At 37.1% G+C, this 19350-nt stretch overlaps 1 long non-coding RNA gene and 1 pseudogene across 1 annotated transcript; one reads left to right on the top strand and one right to left on the bottom strand.

Moving 5' to 3' along the window:
- The first annotated feature begins 2672 nt into the window (after window positions 1-2672).
- Window positions 2673-3539, top strand: LOC122305779. The gene is made up of 2 exons (XR_006241232.1): window positions 2673-2843; window positions 3039-3539. It is a non-coding gene; the product is annotated as an uncharacterized LOC122305779 (long non-coding RNA).
- A 5424-nt stretch (window positions 3540-8963) lies between these two features.
- On the bottom strand, window positions 8964-10162 carry LOC122304671 (annotated as a pseudogene).
- Between the last annotated feature and the right edge of the window lie 9188 nt (window positions 10163-19350).

The following is a 19350-nucleotide window of genomic DNA, read 5'->3' as shown; positions in this document are numbered from 1 at the left end:
CTTGTTTGTATGGAACATTTGCATATAGGCGAATGCCTTTTGGCCTTTGCAATGCGCCAGCCACATTCCAAAGATGAATGATGTCCATCTTCTCGAACATAGTGGAAAGAATTTTAGAAATCTTCATGGATGACTTTTCAATTTTTGGGTATTCTTTTGACAATTGTTTGTCTAACTTATCTTCAGTTTTGTAGAGATGTGAGGAGAGCAATCTAGTTTTGAATTGGAAAAAATGCCACTTAATGGTCAAGGAGGGGATAGTGCTTGGCCACTAAATTTCCTTCAAGGGAATTGAAGTTGACCGAGCAAAGATAGAAGTAATCGACAAACTCCCACCACCAACCAATGTGAAGGGTGTGAGAAGTTTCTTAGGACATGCTAGGTTCTACCCTCGGTTTATTAAGGATTTTTTTTTTTCCAAATTACTAAACCTCTATGCAATTTATTGATTAAAGACACTCAATTTGAATTTTCAAATAAATGCTTGCATGCTTTTGAAACTCTGAAAAAGAAATTAATTTCAGCACCTATAATTGTGTCATCAGATTGGAATTTACTTTTTGAATTAATGTGTGATGCTAGTTACTATGTTATAGTGGTTGTTTTGGGTCAGAGAAAAGATAAAAATTTTCATGTTATTTATTATGCAAGTAGGACTTTAACAGAATCCTAACTTAATTATGCCACTACTAAAAAAGAACTATTAGTGGTGATATTTTCCTTGGACAAATTTCGTTCTTATTTGGTAGGGTTGAAAGTAGTCATCTACACCGATCATTCTGCTCTTAAATACTTGTTGTCGAAGAGGGATGCCAAACCGAGACTGTTAAGATGAATTTTGCTCTTACAAGAGTTCGATTTGGAAATAAAAGATAAGAAATGTATTGAGAACATAGTTGCTGACCACTTATCTCGTCTCAAGTTTAAAGAGGTGGCTGGGAAGGAGAAATTTTCAATTAATGAGACCTTCCCAGACGAGCAATTGATGCCTATACAAGTCGTTCCATGGTATACCAACATGGTATATTATTTGGTGTCAAGAATTCTATCGGCCGAGATGAAATATCAACAAAAGAAGTTCTTCTCCGACTTTAAATATTATTTTTGGGAGGAACTTGTTCTATAGTAGCATTGCACGGATCATATAATTAGAAGATGTGTGCCCTAGGAGGAGATGGAGAGCATACTCAGACACTGCCACTCATTGGAAGCAAACGGCCACTTTGGTGGAGCAAAAACGACAGCGAAAGTTTTACAATGCGGCTTTTATTGGCTGACTATTTTTAAAAAATCTTTTAATTTTGTTAATTTATGTGATTATTGTCAAAGGTTTGCCAATATTTCTAGGAAACATGAGATGCCTTTAAATAAGATTTTAGTGATTGAATTATTTGATATTTGGGGTATAGATTTCATGGGTCCTTTTCCATCCCCATATTCTAATAAATTTATTTTGGTGGCTTTAGATTATGTCTCCAAATGGGTAGAAGAGGTCGCCTTGCCAACCAATGATCCGAGGGTCATAGTGATTTTCTTGCGGAAGAACATCTTTTCCCGATTCGACACTCTGAGGGCCATAATCAGTGATGGCGGGAAGTATTTTTCCAATCGCCAATTTGAAACGCTACAAACTAAGTATGGAGTTATCCATCACGGGCGACACTATACCATTCTCAAATGAGTGGCTAGGTCAAGGTATCTAATCGAGAGATAAAGTGCATACTGGAAAAGACTGTGAGTATCTCTCAAACAGATTGGGCAAGAAGGTTAGATGATGTGCTATGGGCCTTTCGAACAACATTCAAAACACGGATTGAGATGTTCCCTTATTGACTCGTTTATGGAAAAGCATATTCTGATAAGGGAATTTGAACTCGAGCAGAAAGTTTTATTATTTAACTCAAAACTTTAACTTTTCTCATGAAAGCTGCGCTTTTGATGGTCGGGACTATTTGTGGTGACCCGTGTCTTTCCCTATGAGGCAGTTGAAGTCCATCACAAGACAAAATGAACATTTAAAGTAAATGGACAAAGATTAAAATCCTATGTGGATGGAGACTTTAACTCGGAAAAATTTTCCATCGATCTCACCAATGAGAAATGATGAGAGGATAAATTCTAGCTATGGACTTTAAATAAAGCGCTTTGGAGGCAACCCAAGTTTTTATTTTTCTGTTTAAATTTTATTTTTGTTTAATCTTATTCGTTTGCTTTCCATCTTGAAGGAATGAAGAGACCAGGGAGATCTCCATGGAGTACACAGCTGCACCTTCAAGGAAAATATTCAATTGGATGAAAAATAAAAAAATAAAAAATCAGTGGAGCATCTCTTACCTTCTCTCATCCTCTTATTTTGTTTTTCTTCCTCTTTTCCATTGAGGACAATGTGATATTTAAGTTTAGGGGAAGGGAATTTATTTTATTTTTATTTATTTCAAATAATAATAATAATAATATATTTAATTATATAAAAGCCAAGTTTTAACTTTTGAGTTGGCATTCATACAACATTACTCGGTCTAATATAAAGGGGTGAAATCGTTCTTATGGACGCTAACGGAAGGTGCCTCCTCACTGTTAGGCGAAAGGTAAGGATTTTTATTTTTATCCTTTTCTTCTTTCATATTACGGGACAAGGCAAACATATAATTTTTTGGAAAGGAAAAGAAATCCCCAGTTCGTTTCTGATTGATTTTCATTAAATAGGTACGGTCAGATTTCAATCCTCTCTGGTCTGCCCAAAGTTCCATTCGCTTCGTGTCTCTGGATCTTCCAAGACTGGGTTTTTGGATGCCCCGCTTCACACCATCGGATTCAATATTGGACACTTAACCCCATATAATGTAACCGGTCATCTTCAAGTTATCGAAATTTGTTGTCAAGTCAACACCTCGTCACTGTTCTCCGATCCCCTGCTCCCCCCCCCCCCCCTCTTCCCTCTTCAATCATTTGTTTCTTTCTTTCCATTTTAATTTTGCATATTTGTTTGAAGACATAGACAGAATTGGTGATCTTTTTACGAATTTTATGCATGCTAGGTTGAAATTAAACAACCATTCAAGGTGCTGCATGAAGGGGTATTGGCTTTGATAGCTGAGGGACTAGCAAGCATAGGCGTGCACATGGCTTCAGGTTTCCAGAGAGTGGTTGCTGAGATCCACATGCATGAAGAGATAACAACATGCAACCTCTATTCTTCCAGCCAAAAATAGAGGACGACGTGTGAAGCCCAAAGCTAATATGATCACTCCGTTCAGAGCACCACCTCCATCAAAAGCACACCGACGACTTGGACAGCCACTGTAAGCCACCACCCAACCATGTCAAGAGAAATATCAGAAGTTAGAAGAATAATTTAGGAGGAATACGATTGGAATATTGTGGCATTAACCTCGCATTAATAGGCTTAAGATGCATTGTGTGGTTTCAAACTTTTAGTAAAAAACCTTTCGAACCTGCAAAACAAATTCCCAACGAGGTGTAATGGTGCAAATCGGAAAGACAAACACAAAGTAGTGCTTCTATGACCTTTTGAACCAGGAAGATGTTTTGATCCAACATAAATATTTATATGCAATGTTTGTCCCCCATAACACCATATAAACACCATTTTTGTCTGTTTCTCATATTGGGTGATGGTTTTTATTTTAGTTTTCGTGCACTCCTTACCTTTCTCACACACTCAGTCAATCATCTTTGTCATATTTTTTTTTCCCACAAATGTAGACCACACCGTGAAAGTACAAGTAACTGAGTAAGTGTCATTTTTCATTCATTTCATTGATTTATGGAGTCTACAAAATCATTTTAGCATTTTAATGACATTTTCATTCACCCTTTCTTTTTTGGGCTTTCTTTCTACATGTTAAAGAGCATGTTTTAGTTCAATCATTAATATATCTATGATCAATTTTTCATAATTATGTTTGACTTGGGTTTATTTTATTTTTTCTAGGTAAATAGGATGATAGGTGATTTGATGGTGTGAGGCCATTTCTTAAGATTATTCCAGTATTTTTTTCTCCTACTTTCTTCACTAATTGGCAACCATGTCTAATAAAGATTCATGTTTGCCACATGCGTTTGAAACAATACTGTTAGATGACATCTCATTCTAAAGTGGTATTCATATTTGAAATGGTGCCTTGAGTTTGAACTTCAAATGGGCAAAGCCTGTAAAGCCATCAAAATACATCATTTGATTTTTGTATTTCACCGATGTTTTACATTGTTAAAGGCAGCATTGTTTTACCTTCAGTTTTTTCTTCAAATAATTGTGAAAAAATCTCTAATTGAGTGTCACATTAGATAAATATTGTACTTTGATTTTGTATAATTTACCGATATCATTGAATAGACTTTGCACATCGTTACATCAGGGTCATGTTGAGTATGGATTTGAAATCTTTTGTATTTTATTGCGTTCAATATGTTTGTATGTAATTAGTATTTGTTAAAAATGGATTTCAATAAGTTTAGATATAGGCTTTAAATAGAGCAATGAATCAGTGTTTTGATGGATCAAGTCTTCATGCCTACAACAATGAGTCTGTCATTGTTTGAGTTGTAAAAAAAAAAAAAATCTAATGATATGTTTAAGATTCTAATTTGCTCAAATATTTGGTAACATTAATTTATCATTTTTTTTATTCATTACTTCCACTATGATTTTAGTTAGCACAAGTGTCTATTATATGGTTTTAGACTTTATAGTCAACAATTGGTATTAACAATTTTTTTATATATCAGGGAAGTAATTAAAATTTAAATTATATAGGAGGCTTTATGTAACTTTTATGGACATGAAAAATAAAATCATACAAGTACTAATATTTAAAGATCTCAAACCATCATCTATAATTCTATCACAAAATAATAAATTAAAATTTTAATAAAATAAAAGCCTACACATTGTGCGGGTTATAGGCTAGTAGTAGTAGTAGTAATAATAATAATAATAATAATAACAACAACAACAATATGGTTTGATGAATAAAAAGTCTATGATAAGAATATGATTGAAATTGATTATAATTTTTAGGAAAATTCTCATTGCTTAAGTCTAGTTATTAATTATTTACTTGATCGTGCTTAATTTGATATTTTCTCTATTCAATGAATGCTTATGGTGATTATTAACTGTTTTGCATACATAGAGAAAGTTTATATGAATTTTGTAGATTTGTATGGTCTCAACTTACTCTAGAGCTTCTTTTATTACACTCGAGGCGAAATCTTAGATAGAATATTACTGGGGAAATGATTAAGGTATTCTTTGGACCGATTGAGTCTTTCAAGCTTACCAATTTATTATCTTTATCCCTAGTTACCCTTTTGAGCTTTATTGAATTATATTTTGGCCTTATGTTTTTCTTTCTTGTAAACCTCATATTCCCTACCCTATTTGAGCTTAAATACTGATTTCCTTACATTTCAAGATAACTAAATTTACACAAAGTTACAGACTCATAAGAGCATGAAAGAGAGAGGTAGAAGGTCTACAAGTAAAGTTAATTATAGCCATCTTATCAAAATCATAAGTTTGGGGGTGTGAAAAGTCAACTCGTATAATGTGTAGCTGACAAGATAAGGCCGACGAGAGTTATCCACAAAGGCAATAAAAAAAAGTATGGTTTGTTTTTTTAGAGAGAGAGAGAGAGAGAGTCCAACGTGCCAAATAGAGGGGTAAATAGAGAGATTCGTGAAAGTACAAAAAAGAGAGGTATATGGAGTGATTCACAATGATTGAGAAAAGATGCTTGTGTTAGAAGTGAGAATGCTCTATTGTTTTGTTGGTGTTCAAACTTAAGTTATCTTGCCTTGTTTGAATCCTACCTTTTCCTTGTAGCCCTCACCCTAGCCTTACATTACAAGTTTAATAAAAACATATTGATCTCTGGTGATAGTTCTTGTTCTACATTAGTGGAGAGTGATTTAAAAAGAAAGCCTGTGGAGTTTTTAGAGATACATTATTTATTTACTTGTTTGTATAAAATCATCTGGGGAGCTAATGATGAAGTGAGAATGATAGGTATACATGAATGTGAGGATGAATAATGCGGTATAATTGAGTTTTGAATTAACTTTTAGACTTGATTGATCTTGAATGATTCTTTTGAATTATAAACTTTAGGCAATCTTTAAGACAATAAATTTTATGAATCAAACCAATGCTTGTTTTAATTGTTTTTATTTATTTATTTATTTATTTTGGAGAGCCCTTGATCTTCTAACAGCAAGCATGGAAAAACTTAATGTTGTGCGCCCACAAGATAAAGAGGTCAGGAAGTTACGCCGTATTAATGACGTCTATCCCAAGACTCAACACCGCATTAATTAAGTCAACTTAGAAGCCATGCCACATTAAAGGATTCTAACTAAGTAAACAGTTGAGGGGACATATGCTCCCTAAGACAAGGTATTTTCCCCTCAGAAACCTAGTATGAAAGTCAATCCCTAAGTATAAAAAACTCTTTCTGATTTCTCTACACTCTTGTACAAACTACTAAGGAAATACTAATTTAAGTATCGGAGACTCCTCAGCCTCTATCAAGGCCTCCAACTCTCTATGTTTTCTCCAAGTGTGTAAGTGAAAGACTGAAAATCCGAGTTGCTGGAACCCGGCCCAAAGGTATACAAAACATGACGTTAACAGACTTGACAACATATTGTGTTTCAACCATGTTCAGCTACATCAACCTCTATATATGGAAAATACCCTCCGGGCCTGTCTACAAACCTGTGCAAGTGAAGGACAGCTTGAATTCCACCAATGTAGAGGAACCCAAAGAGAAGAGAAATGGAGGTCATATGGCTGCTACACAGCCCACATTGGTAATGATCACAGCTTGCTTGCTAATCTTATTCTTCCATTGGTTCTGAGGGACAATCTGTATAACCGTTCTACCTGTATTTATTGATCTATGATCCTCCATCCTAAAATATAGTTCCCCCAAATCCTCCATCCTAAAACACCTGTAACATAACCTGATTGTTTGTGCACACATAACTGTGAGCCTGTTTGAGTGTGACATTCATAGAAGAGCTTTGAACTACTTTCGCTGGATTTCTCATCTTGTAAACAAGAGTCTAATTTAATTTCTCCTCGGAGAGATATATGAAGACATAATTAGTTTATTTGTTCTGAGCATTGGAAGGTCGGTTTATTAGATTTCCCGTTCTGGAATCTGGATATATACTAGAAAATTAAATCGAGCACCTGGACTGGGTAAAACTGGTCTGGTTTGTGCAATTTAAAAGTCCTGAGCACATTACAATATCATTATCTTTTTGGGTCAATTGACAAGCGTGTGCACTTGATTACTTTTGAGTTTTGAGACGTAACCTCCGGTGGTTATCATCGATATGATTAATATTGAGTGATGTCTTTTCCCAATTGGTATGGGCCTCCAGAACGGAACGGTACGTGACATCCATACAGAGTTGGTGCACCTGATCTTCAAAATTAATGGTGCACGGCTTTCATTTAAATATATATATGCAAGAATCATGTGCTACGATTTCTGATAATTTATAGTATTCTTAAGCAAGGACCACTTTGACTGGATATTACAGTAGTTGGCACTATTTATGAATTATTGAATAAAAAATAGCATATATATATATTTATATATATAAACGTCGGGAAATTATTTCTGGGTTTTATTTTGACGAAAGATAGTTGTATGATAATGATTAGGGGCAAAGATACTTTCATTTATGCCACTCTATTTTCATTTCCACTACTTTCACTAGCATTTATCTTCCTATCAAATAGGGAAGAGTGAGAAAATGAAGTATAAAAAGATCCCTCGGTTCTGCTTATTGTGATTAAAGGTCTGAGCATTTTCTTTGCATAGTGACAGAAAAGGCATGAAAGGGAAGTGAGAGAATTCGTTCACCGAAAGAAACGAAAAAAGGCAAAAAAGAAAATCAACATCCCAGTCACATGGAAAGGTATACAAGGTAGTGACATCATTTTCGGCGCCAACCGGCCTTGTTTGTAGGGAAGGGTGGTTGTGTGTAGAATATACTATCACATAGCATGTGCAAGCAACTTGCACATTTACAACCAAGTGGTGCTGTATTCTGATCCGTTCCAACTTAGTGGTTGACAACGCTTTTCAAATCAATTGAGGGGTTCCTCCGCCAATGCTTACCGTGATTGGACTCCAAGCGCCGCCATAGTTGCATGTCATATCGAGTCCTTTCTTTATCTAATGATCTTTATCTCATCTTTAATATCAATTATTGGGTGCATTGAATGTGAAATACATGTCTTTTACATCGTCTTATACAATACGTATTCCGAGTCAGTTTTACATGAAATTTTTTTCTCCTCAGTTTTAGGGTATATTTTCAAGATTTTGTTAGAGCTCCACCCTCAATTAATCAAATCTAGCCAACAAAAAAAAAGTTTGGGGGTTGTTACTCCGTGCCTGCGAGGGGGACTTGATTTTTAGGTACCGCATGAATTGTTTTGGCATTATGGGAGTTTTTTTTATTTTTTTTTAAATATCTGTCTTATCACAATGCATCTTTGGCCGAAGAGGCATCTCATCTCTTCTTTCTAGAGAGCCTATTCAAGGTAGCACTAGTTGTCGGGTTGGAGATTCTTGTATCTTTGAAAAAAGGACCAAAAAGACAAAGCAGAAATCTAAATCATTGGTGAATTTGATTCTGAATAATGTAATCTACCGCCTAAGACAAAATCAAACAGGAAAGAACTTTGACAATTTGAATCAGGAAATGCACCCAGAAAATTATAAAGGGTGATGAATTCAAGCACAAGCTTGATACCATATTTAACAATTCCAATCTGTTCTTTGTTGACATTAATCTAATTGCTGTCGTCAAGGTGCTATATACAATTTACTGCACTTTAGCACGTGTACACTACTTGACCAATCTTATTAGTATACCCTTTTATAAAGATAATATAAAGACGACATACGTCAACAAAATAAATGAATTTGCAAATATTATTTTGTTTTGATAGCCAATCAATTTTCGTTTTCAAATTTTTGCAGCTGGGAATTAATTACTAAAAATTACTTATCAGAGGAAAATCTGTACTTTCCCTCTAAAGCAAAACAAAAACTGAAAACACTGCTGCGAAGAAAGAAAGGGTTACATGTGATTCACAGAGAGACGGAGATTTATAAACAAGGGAAGTTGCAGATTTGAACCAAAAATAAGAGGCACCACAACTGAAATACTACAGTAAATCTTTTCCTCAATTTAAAACCCGGGAAAAAAAGGTTAAAAATTACCCCCATAATGGCCATTTCTAAAGAGTAAAGGACAAGTGGAGATGGTAGTACTGTGACCATGGAAACGCGAGACCCGTGGAGAAAGCTGCAATCAGTAGAAATTATCCAATCTAATCCTTCCTCTCGAAAGGAAGAAACTTGAGGAACAAGCTTATCTGTGGGCAGTGACCAGGGTTTCAATGAATCTTAGACCATCAAACCTCGGCGCAAATTTCTCAGTCGGAGGTGACCTTTGATTTTCTTGGTTTTGTTTCATTTCAGCCTCCTAAAGAATCAAGGAGAGAATAAAGAACAAAAATTAGTCTTGCGATTAGATATGAGAAATAAATGGCAAAGAAATTAAATCCTAATGAAAGGGGAAAAACTAGATGAAAATTAAATTCTTTGGTCGTCAAGAAAGTAAAGGAAAGAAAAATGAAAAGAAAATTTGGGAATTATATAGAGCCATAGGCTTTAGTGTGAAATCAGAGAAACAAGTCAAACCTCAATTTGCCAGGCCTTGGTTTTCTTGGAAACCAAACAAGGAAGAACCCAAAAGAACAAATAAAGTTGAAGAAACCCAACTTAGAATCAATGAGTGACAGGAAGAAGAAGACCCCAGAAATAAGATTAAGGTTTACCTGTTGAGTACAGTTGGAGGAAGAAGAGCAAGACGAAGCAGAGATGGCCGTAGCAGAAGCTGCGGCCACTGAGGCGGCAACGAATCCTGGTTTCTTCATTTTCTGGGGATACGGATTCTAGTACTACCAAGAGAAAAAGAAACTGCGGTTGGAAAGAGAATTTTCCAGGCAAGAAAACTGGAGAGAAAGCGAGAGAAACTTGGGGGAAGTTGGGGGTCGTTGACGGCAAATTTATAGAGGCCCAGAGGAAAGGTCTATGGTCACTGTTGGTTCGTATTCTGAATATTTACGCGGCAACTCTCGCCATTTCTTTATCAACTAAAGTTACCCATTCCACCCTTGACATTCTGCATTGAAAAAATTTGAGTTGACCAAATTGCCATTTTTATGGCGGCCAATTGACATCTATATCTTTGTATTCATAACCTATGATATGATGTCATATTATGCCACCTGGAGCATTTTGCTCCACTTGATTGTAAGTTTTTTTTTTAAATAATTAAAAAAATAATTTTAAGTATATTTATATATTTTTTATTTAATAATTAAAAAAATGTGAAAAAGATTAAAAAAATAACTAGACAGCAAGTCTAGCAGCATGCTCCAGGTGGCATAGTAGCCACACCTCTCATATTATTAAAAGAATAATAATTAATAAGACAATATCTAAAAAGATGAGAGTAACACCTTATCTATATTTTAAGAGTGCCTAATAATCAATAATTTCTTATAATTATTTGATAATAAAAATTACGTAAAATACATTATTTTTTACCAAATTCATAATATGATATTCGAGTGATTAGAACATACTTAACTGCTTATAATTGGCAAACATATATATAATAGATGATATTTCATTTCAAATCCATTTTATGTATAGCAAAAAATATTTTAAGAAATTTGATAAGTAATATTATATACAAGTCTCAAATAAATAAGTTATGCAAGGATTTTTTGATAAATAGTCACATTTAATTTAAAATAAATAAAAAAATCATATCTTATATATCTTTTATGTACTTTCTTAATGCATATGAAAAGAATATTATGAATATTAATAGTTTTATGTGGTATAATTATAAAAGGAATATTTCTGTTTTTTTTTTTTTTTTTTTTAAATTTGGGCAATCCCACTAAATTCAGCTTCACAATGCATTTTTCACCAAAAATAGGTTGTCCAAATTCCCTTTATATCAAACGGGGTTAAATTAGTAAAATGGAGATTTCCTTCTAGATTCTGACAATGTTCTAGAGGGATAAAATCGCAATTGTGAAATTTTCATTTATTGGTTTTTTCGAGACGTACTGTTCTAGTTAGAAGTTAGCTCCCCAATTGGCTGGTGTTTTCCAGAAGATAGTCAGTTATTTATCGACACGTGTGTGGAGAAGATGATGCCACCGAATTCACACAAGTTTCACAAGGATATCGATGGATAGATTCGATATGTTGTCGGAATGGTGGAGTGGGGACGTTACAACGGCAGGTTGGAATATCTGCTTCGTTTCCTATATTTACCCCCCTTCTTTTGCATAATTACGGTAGAGGCCCCTGTAATAATTAATTAACTAATTCATTAATGATGGTTTGGCATCTAAGATTTGTAATTATTACTTTTAAGATTAATTATTAGACATGAAAAAATATAATTGAGATATTCGATAATTAAAATGAGGATCAATAACATTGTTTCATTACTAATATGGTTGGAAGGGCGTTATCGACATTTAGCGTGGTGGTTTGTTCGGGCCATGGAACGTGAGGTGTGGGAGAGTCTGGACAGATGATGATGATGAAGTATCATCTGGGTCTCGGACACGTTTCTTGACAACTGACTTGTAAAAGCCAGCCATTAATTTATTTTAACTACCTTAGTTATTATTTATGCAAGAAAACAAAACAGTGGGTCGGAGCGGACCAAAACAAAACCGCCAAACAGCATAGTTGCTGAAGAAGACGTGAGGAAGTTGTAATTGTAGATGTATAACGAGGACCACATCCACAGAAGAAATTATATAAAAAAGAAAAATGACAGAAACATAATTTTTTTATAACTTTTTATATAATTATAATTTAAATTAAGGGCAATTTTGTTGAGTAATTTATAAAAATAATAGCAATTTTAGAACCGGTTTAGTTCAATTTTGTACAAATCCTAAGATTAAACTGGTATATACCGATTTTATATTTTTAAAAATCAACTCCAAACCTATTATTATCATATATTGTATAAGTTTTATTTAAATCACCTCTGCACTCATGCACTCTATAAACTAGCATGTGCTTTAGTTAGTTTTTACCTTAGTATATAAATACTTTTTGTAAATACATATTTAGTTTAATGAAAATATTCTAGAGTTTTCTCCCAAACTCTCTCGATTCTCCGTCTTAGTTTCCCTCTTATCATGGTATCAAATGAAACCTTAATGCTAGACCAATGAAGTGTTGTTATGACCAATCCCACCGACGAACCGTCTTCTACCAATCCTAATCCTTCCACTATTCATTCTTTTGTGGACTATTCGAATCCATATTATCTTCAGAGTGGAGATCATCCCCGTGCAATGCTCATCTCCCAACTCCTCACTGACAATAACTTTCTCACATGGAACAAATCCATGTCCATGGCCCTTATTGTCAAAAACAAACTCTGTTTTGTCGATGGTGCTTTGCGGAAACCCTATGAGAGTGATCCTATGTATCACGCTTGGATTCGTTATAATACTGTTGTTCTTTATTGGCTGCTTAATGCTTTGTCCAAAGAAATCGCATCCTCGATCCTTTGCATCGATTCTGCAAAAGAGATGTGAAATGACTTGAAGAAAGGATTTGCATAAAGCAATTGGCCTCGTATCTTCTAAATCTGGAAGGCTATTGCTTCTTTACTACAAGAAAATATCTTTGTAAGTTCTTATTTTACATGTTTGAAAATTTTTTGGAAAGAAATGATTCATTTTCATCCTCTGCCTCCTTGTTCCTATGGAGCTATCAAACGGATTGTTGATTATCAATAAGAGGATTATGTCTTGCAATTTTTTATGGGGCTTAATGAGTCTTATGCTCATTTACGCAGTCAGATCTTGCTCTATGACCATTTTCCTCCAATTAATAAAATCTTTTATCTTATTCTTCTAGAGGAAATCAACGAGAAATTGCTTTTGACTCTTTATCTTCTAAGGAGTCTGTTGTTCTATTGACTAGTCGTGATTCTAGTCAAATGAAGGGCTTTGTTTTGGATCTAGAAATGGTAAGCCATCGGCCCCTCGTAAGGATAGGCCTTATTGTACCCATTGTGGCTTGTCACACCATAAAATTTACAAATATTATAAGATCCATGGTTATCCACCATGGTATAAGGCCAAATTACGAAACCTTAATCAGGCCACTGCTAGCCAATTTGTTTCAGATTTGATTATGGTTTCAACTTTCCCTTTTTTCTCAAGAGCAATGTCAACAACTTCTTACATTTCTCCAAAACCAAACTAATGTTTCCTATGTGAATCAAGCAAGTACACTTCCTCCCAGCTCCACTGCACCATCAACTTCTCCTGCACAATCCTTTTCAAGTATATCCATTACTAATATTTCTCATCCTTCAGTACTTTCTGCTTTTCATCAACAGTCTTGGATTCATGATTCTGGGGCAACTGATCATATGATTAGTTCTATTTCATTTTTTACCTCACCACCGATCCCTGTCAATATATTTGTGAAATTACCTAATGATTCTTGCATTCAAGTTACACATAAAGGCACGATTAGACTTTCTGATTCTTTAGTCTTAATTGATGTTCTTTATGTTCCTACATTTACCTTTAATCTTGTCTCAATTAGCAAGTTAACTACTCAATTATCTTGTTTTCTAATTTTCTTACATGGTTTTTACTATACTCAGGACCTCTTCAATTGGAGGATGATTGGAGTGGCTAAACATTCTCAAGGTTTATATCATTTACTGTAAGTTTTAGGCAGTTCTATTTCTTGTAATTCACTTCTAGTTTCTCATTGTAATGATGTTACAAACAATTCTTATCTTTAGCAGTGTCAACTTGGACATATTTCTAACTCTAGATTGCATGCTTTAGCTTTTGATATTTTCTGTTTTGCAAATACAAATAATACTCATTGTGATGTTTGTCCACTTGTTATATAGAAAAGACTCCATTTTCCTTTAAGTTCTTCTACTACTAGTTCTATTTTTTAACTAATTCATTGTGATATCTGAGGGCCTTTTTCAATCACTTCATATGATGGTTTTAGGTTTTTTCTTACCATTGCAAATGATTACAGTTGAGGCTAATGACCCTGTGAAGCCCCGAGCTGACCTGGGCAATGTTCCAGAGTGGGTGACCTTGTGTAGACGTGGAGGAGAGTTTCAGAGCCATTGCATGGCACCCAAGTTAGTGACCTCGCATAGAAAGATTCCAAGTGGAGAAGGCTTCCCGAGCCCGTGCTAGGTGGATTCCAAGTGGACGAGACTTCCCGAGCCCGTGCTAGGTGGCCGAGCTGAGTGGCACCACCATTCTGAGTCCTACAAAGGTGTGGCTGAGTCGAGGGGGTAACCTGATGACTATCAGCATCCTCACCGAGCTGTGACATGACTAGGCCGAAGTTGTGCCTTCCCGTGCTTGTGGCTACATGGAGAGGCCTCCGTTGTGCTATGCTGCCGCAGATGGTCTCAGAGGGGACAGACGGCGTTGGCGGTTCGTATGGTGACAGCCAACACCCCTACTGAGCCACAATGTGATTGGGCTGAAAGGGCTTTAGCCCTATACCTTCCCGTGCTTATGGCTACACAGAGATGCCTCTGCTGTGCTAGGCTATAGTAGATGGTCTCAGAGGGACAAATAGCTCTGGCGGTTCACATGGTGATTGCCAGCACATCCCCTCTCCCTGGGCCAAGACTTAGTGCCTTGACACCTGTCTTAGCGCATACTACCGTGCATCACGGTGCACGGTCCAACTGCTGGGCCCTGCCTATTGGGTGGAAGCCACTTGCGCCAAGCAGAAACTGCCAACGGTCGAGTTGGTGGCCACCGCCAGGTCACTAGGGGCTTTTGGGTTCCAAACACACCCACATTACATTACATGCCATGCATGAAACCGTATGTGCCATGCATAATCAGCACGTGCCTCGTTCAGGTGCACGAGGGCCCTTGTGTGATGCTGCATGGCACTATACGTGTCATGCATGCTTGGTACATGAACTATGTGAGCACACAGTGCCCTTGTGTGAGTGCCCTGCTCGGTACGTGCACTGTTGAGCAAGTGAACAGTTCCGAGCAGGGGGAAGTGCAATGGCTCAGAAGCATGTGTGCCTGAACAGAGCGCCTCGTGAATGAATCATGTTTGTCATGCAATACCGTTTAGAGTGAGACAAGTGTAGTGGGAAGGTGTTTGGTCTCTCATCTGGCTGAGGAAAAAATTTAATCCTTCTTCATCCATTTCTCGCACATTTATCATAAATGTAAAAGTTAAAAGAATTAAGAATACTCATCTAGGAGAATGTCATCTATTTGTCCAGTATTATTTTGCATGCTGAGAAATCCTCCTCCTCCCACCTCAGACAAAGAGGAAAAATTATATCCCACAGATGATACCACTATCGATGCTGTAAAAATTGTACAATAGGCTGAAATGCGAGAAAGAGTCATTCCCAGTCCATTGGGGCAATCCAAACCTTGAACGGCTTCGTTTGGTGCCCCAGGTGATGTTCCGGCATGGCACGTATGGTATCAGTGCATACACTAATGGCGGTGTAAGGAAATAAATGTAGGGAAAATACAAGAAGTAGACACATGGATTCATATGGTTCGGCACTTGGCCTACATCCACAAAGGTTTTGGGAGGGGAGATTCCATTATAATGTGCTCGTTTACAGTCTCTCATGGCCTCTCATCTCTCACTATATAAGGAAAGCTATAGATGTGTAGAAGTTTCCTTGGAGCTCTTTCTTGAGAGGTTGAAGAAGGAGAGAATCTAAAGTCCCTAGCCCTTCCCTTGGTCCTTACTTTTATTCTGCCTTTCACTGTGCATGCCAGCCTACAATGAGGTGATCGGTCTCCCTTGCGTGCCTGAGTGTCTTTGCGTGTCTAAGCTGCCTTCCTTTTTTCCACTTCCTTTCTGACTTCCTTTTACCTCTGTTGCCACTTGCCTTCTCCCATTGTCCCCTTGTCTCCTATTTATTTCCCTTCCTATCCCAAATCATGGCCTTGTGGGTTGGGCCTAAGTATGGGCTTGGCGTTTTCCTCCCTTCACAGGAACAATGCCCTTGCTTGCTACAAACAAACAAAAAAATGATTTCTTTTTCTTATTGTTTTGATATTTGGGGTTAGGCCATTTTTCTTGAACTTTTTATCGTTCGTTGTATGAAATTATTTCTTCTGCTTGTTTTTGTTAACATCAATAACATTAACCTTTATTTTCATTTAAGAAGAATCATCTTTTCTGTCTCTATTTCTAGAATCTTCTTCCACACGTAAATGAAGTTGAAGAGATTCTAAAAAATATTTTCTATCATCAAGCTTAATCTTCCTCTTGTAATCATTCCATGCTGAGGCAATTTATTAACAATTGTTTCCCCCAAGAAGTTTTCAGCAATATCAATTCCCATTGATTTAAGACCACCAACGATAAGTAATACAATTCATTTACTTGGATTAAAGCTGGCTTATCATTAGTCACCTTGAAATCCATAAAATTTGAAATAATAGACATTTCGATACCTACTTTCTTGATTTTCATTTTGTTTTCAAACTCTTATATAAATTCGTTATCAAAGGAGCAGACCAAGAAACATCATCTATTGAATTTGACAAGAGACCAAATCCAGATCTCACAGATGACACCAATGTCAAGGACTTGTCCCACCACCGCCTATGCAACCGTTCATATGCAAATATTAAGAAAACTCCAGTGTGATGCACCTAAGAATACTCCAATGCTTAAGTCATTACAATATATCTCTCAAAAATCTAGAATTTAGAAGATCCTTCATTTTTGGAGTTACCTAGTATATATAGAGAGTGCCTGTTAGACTAGATCATCCTTATATGAGATTATTGTCATGTGATGTGTTTATCCTTTACTTTGTTTATCGATTTAGACCATCTCTACGTAATTGAAACAGTCACGTACATGCATGAGACTTTCTTCTTCCTGAATAAAGTGGCGTGTAGTGTGCAAATCCCTATTGGGACTTTCAGTTCGAGCCTGCTTATAAAGAACTTTTATACTGGGCTTAAATATAAAATGGGCCCTCCAAATACTATTTCTGGAGTAACATATTTATGTATGTGTAACTCGGGTTCAATTCTTTTATGGTGACAGGTTGTGATTAGCTTGTATATTCCATCGTTAATAAATTATGATCATTAAAAAATCTACTTGAAAAATGTGATCATCTTCAACAAAAAAAGAAAGAATGATAATGAGTAAAGAAAAAAATATATTTAAACGGTATAGTAGTCATGTGTTTGAAAAGGAGACGCCAATCAGCCAATGCTATTAGTTGACTATTAACGTTGCATCGGTAAAGATTCCGTGTGACGATTACCTATATGCTCCTGTGTCAGGTCATGATGCCTATGGCTGGCATTTTTTATTCACCCATTTTAAATAACTCTCTACATGATCTTGATCATTCTTTCCTTTACTGTCTTTCCCTATTCTCATTCTCGCCCATGCTAGTCCCTGTTCTTGCTTCTTGGCATCTACCCACCGTGTCTTAGTTATTTCCTTACCATATTTCTTCCCAAGATTCCATGGCTGAATTCGGCGACAACTCTAAGCAACCTTCCCCTACTCCAGAAACCCCAGTCTTTGATGGGTATGGGTGGCATTCTGCATTGAGACAGAAACATTTTCCAGCAATTAGGGATGAATTCCGCATCCCTGAAGACACGGTGCTAGAAGTTCCTTCATCTGGGTGCTGCGACGACAAAGGGTTCATCGGTAAAGTTACCCTAACCACTTCCTTTTTGTCTCATGGACTAAGACTTCATTTCTGTCGCCCCCTTCACGACATTTTGGATTTGCTGGGCTTGGCACCTAACTCCATCCCTTCGCACTGAGGCTCTTTCTCTACGCCTGCATGGTTTTTCGTATGGTTTTGGAATCCCTCGGGGACATTTACCCCAACTTGACTAGGAAATTTTTGTCTTTTTACAATGTGAGGCCTGCCACTAAGGGCAACGTTGCTAGCTTTTGTAAGAAGGAAAAAGGGCAAACGTTGGCTCAATTCAAGACTCAGCATTCAAATGCCAAGAACCAGACAAGTAGGTTCTTTATCACTGGCTAGGGTTAGGAGTTTCTTGCCTCTGAAGCTCTTTTAAGGGATTTTCCAGTTAGGGCAATCTGGGGTGTCCTTCTTGATGTAAGAGCTTGTGGGCGAACATGAGCCTTTATCAATTGGGGAGCTGGCCCGAATCAAAACCATCTGCTTTTGGGTTCAGGCTCACCCCAACCAGCTTTGGATGGACTTCTTACTGATGCCCAGCCATATTGATCAGTTCCTGATGTCCCCCAACCGCTCCCATGTTCAAGGGCGCTCGTTCATGATTTTTACCACAATTCCCCATCCTAACTTTAGCAAGCATTCAGAAAAAGGAAAGAAAGATGGCCAAGCCACGCAGGAGAAGAAGGAAAAGAACAGGCCCTCTAAAGAGGAAAAAGGCGAAGAGAAAAAGAAATAAAAAGAATAAAGAGAAGAAGAAAAAGAAAGAAACAAAAGAAACAAAAGAGAAAGAAAAAGAAGAAAAGAGGCAAAAGAAAAGGGCCCGTGCTAAGACCACCTCTCCTCCTGCACCTAAGCAAAAGAAGACCCTAGCGCCTTTAGAAGGTGACCACGCCTAGGCACTTACCCCGCCAGCCACTGCCTATATTCCTAGGGCTGGCAGGTCTTCTAAGTGGCTGCATTCTCTTGGACTGGGAGATGTTGAGGGCTTGGAGAACTTGGCCCTATTAGATCTGGCTGCCACTTTCGAGCTTGACCCCCCAACAGGTGCGCACCCTGGCGTCCAACCCCATTTTCAAATTCCCCATCTTTGACAACCTGGTGAGGGAGGGCAAGTTGGACCCTGAAGTTGAGGCTGCCCTCAATCTGAATTCTGACATGGGCGAGGAGATTCATCTACCTATGGTGGGAGATCACGCCCCAGTTTGACCTGAGAGTGTTTGCGAAGGGATAGTGAGTATTCTGCCTATTGACAGGGCAGATAAAGCTCCCACCCCCTACCACACCACCTTGCCATGAAGATAGAGGCGATGAGATGGACACCAATTCATCCCTCCCTGAGACTTCACCAATCACTGTCTCTGGGGATAATACTCCCTCGTTGCCCAGCAGCAGTGAGTGCCTCTCACTTCCTCTTCTCTTCGCCCTATCCTTTAGCAAAGATATTGAATCCCTTCTTCATGAGGGATGGGGTGGTGCACTGGGAGAAGAAATTCACATAAT

The sequence above is a fragment of the Carya illinoinensis genome, chromosome 3 (assembly GCF_018687715.1).
Source record: "Carya illinoinensis cultivar Pawnee chromosome 3, C.illinoinensisPawnee_v1, whole genome shotgun sequence".
Lineage (NCBI taxonomy): Eukaryota > Viridiplantae > Streptophyta > Magnoliopsida > Fagales > Juglandaceae > Carya > Carya illinoinensis.
This window is presented reverse-complemented; position numbering and strand designations above follow the sequence as displayed.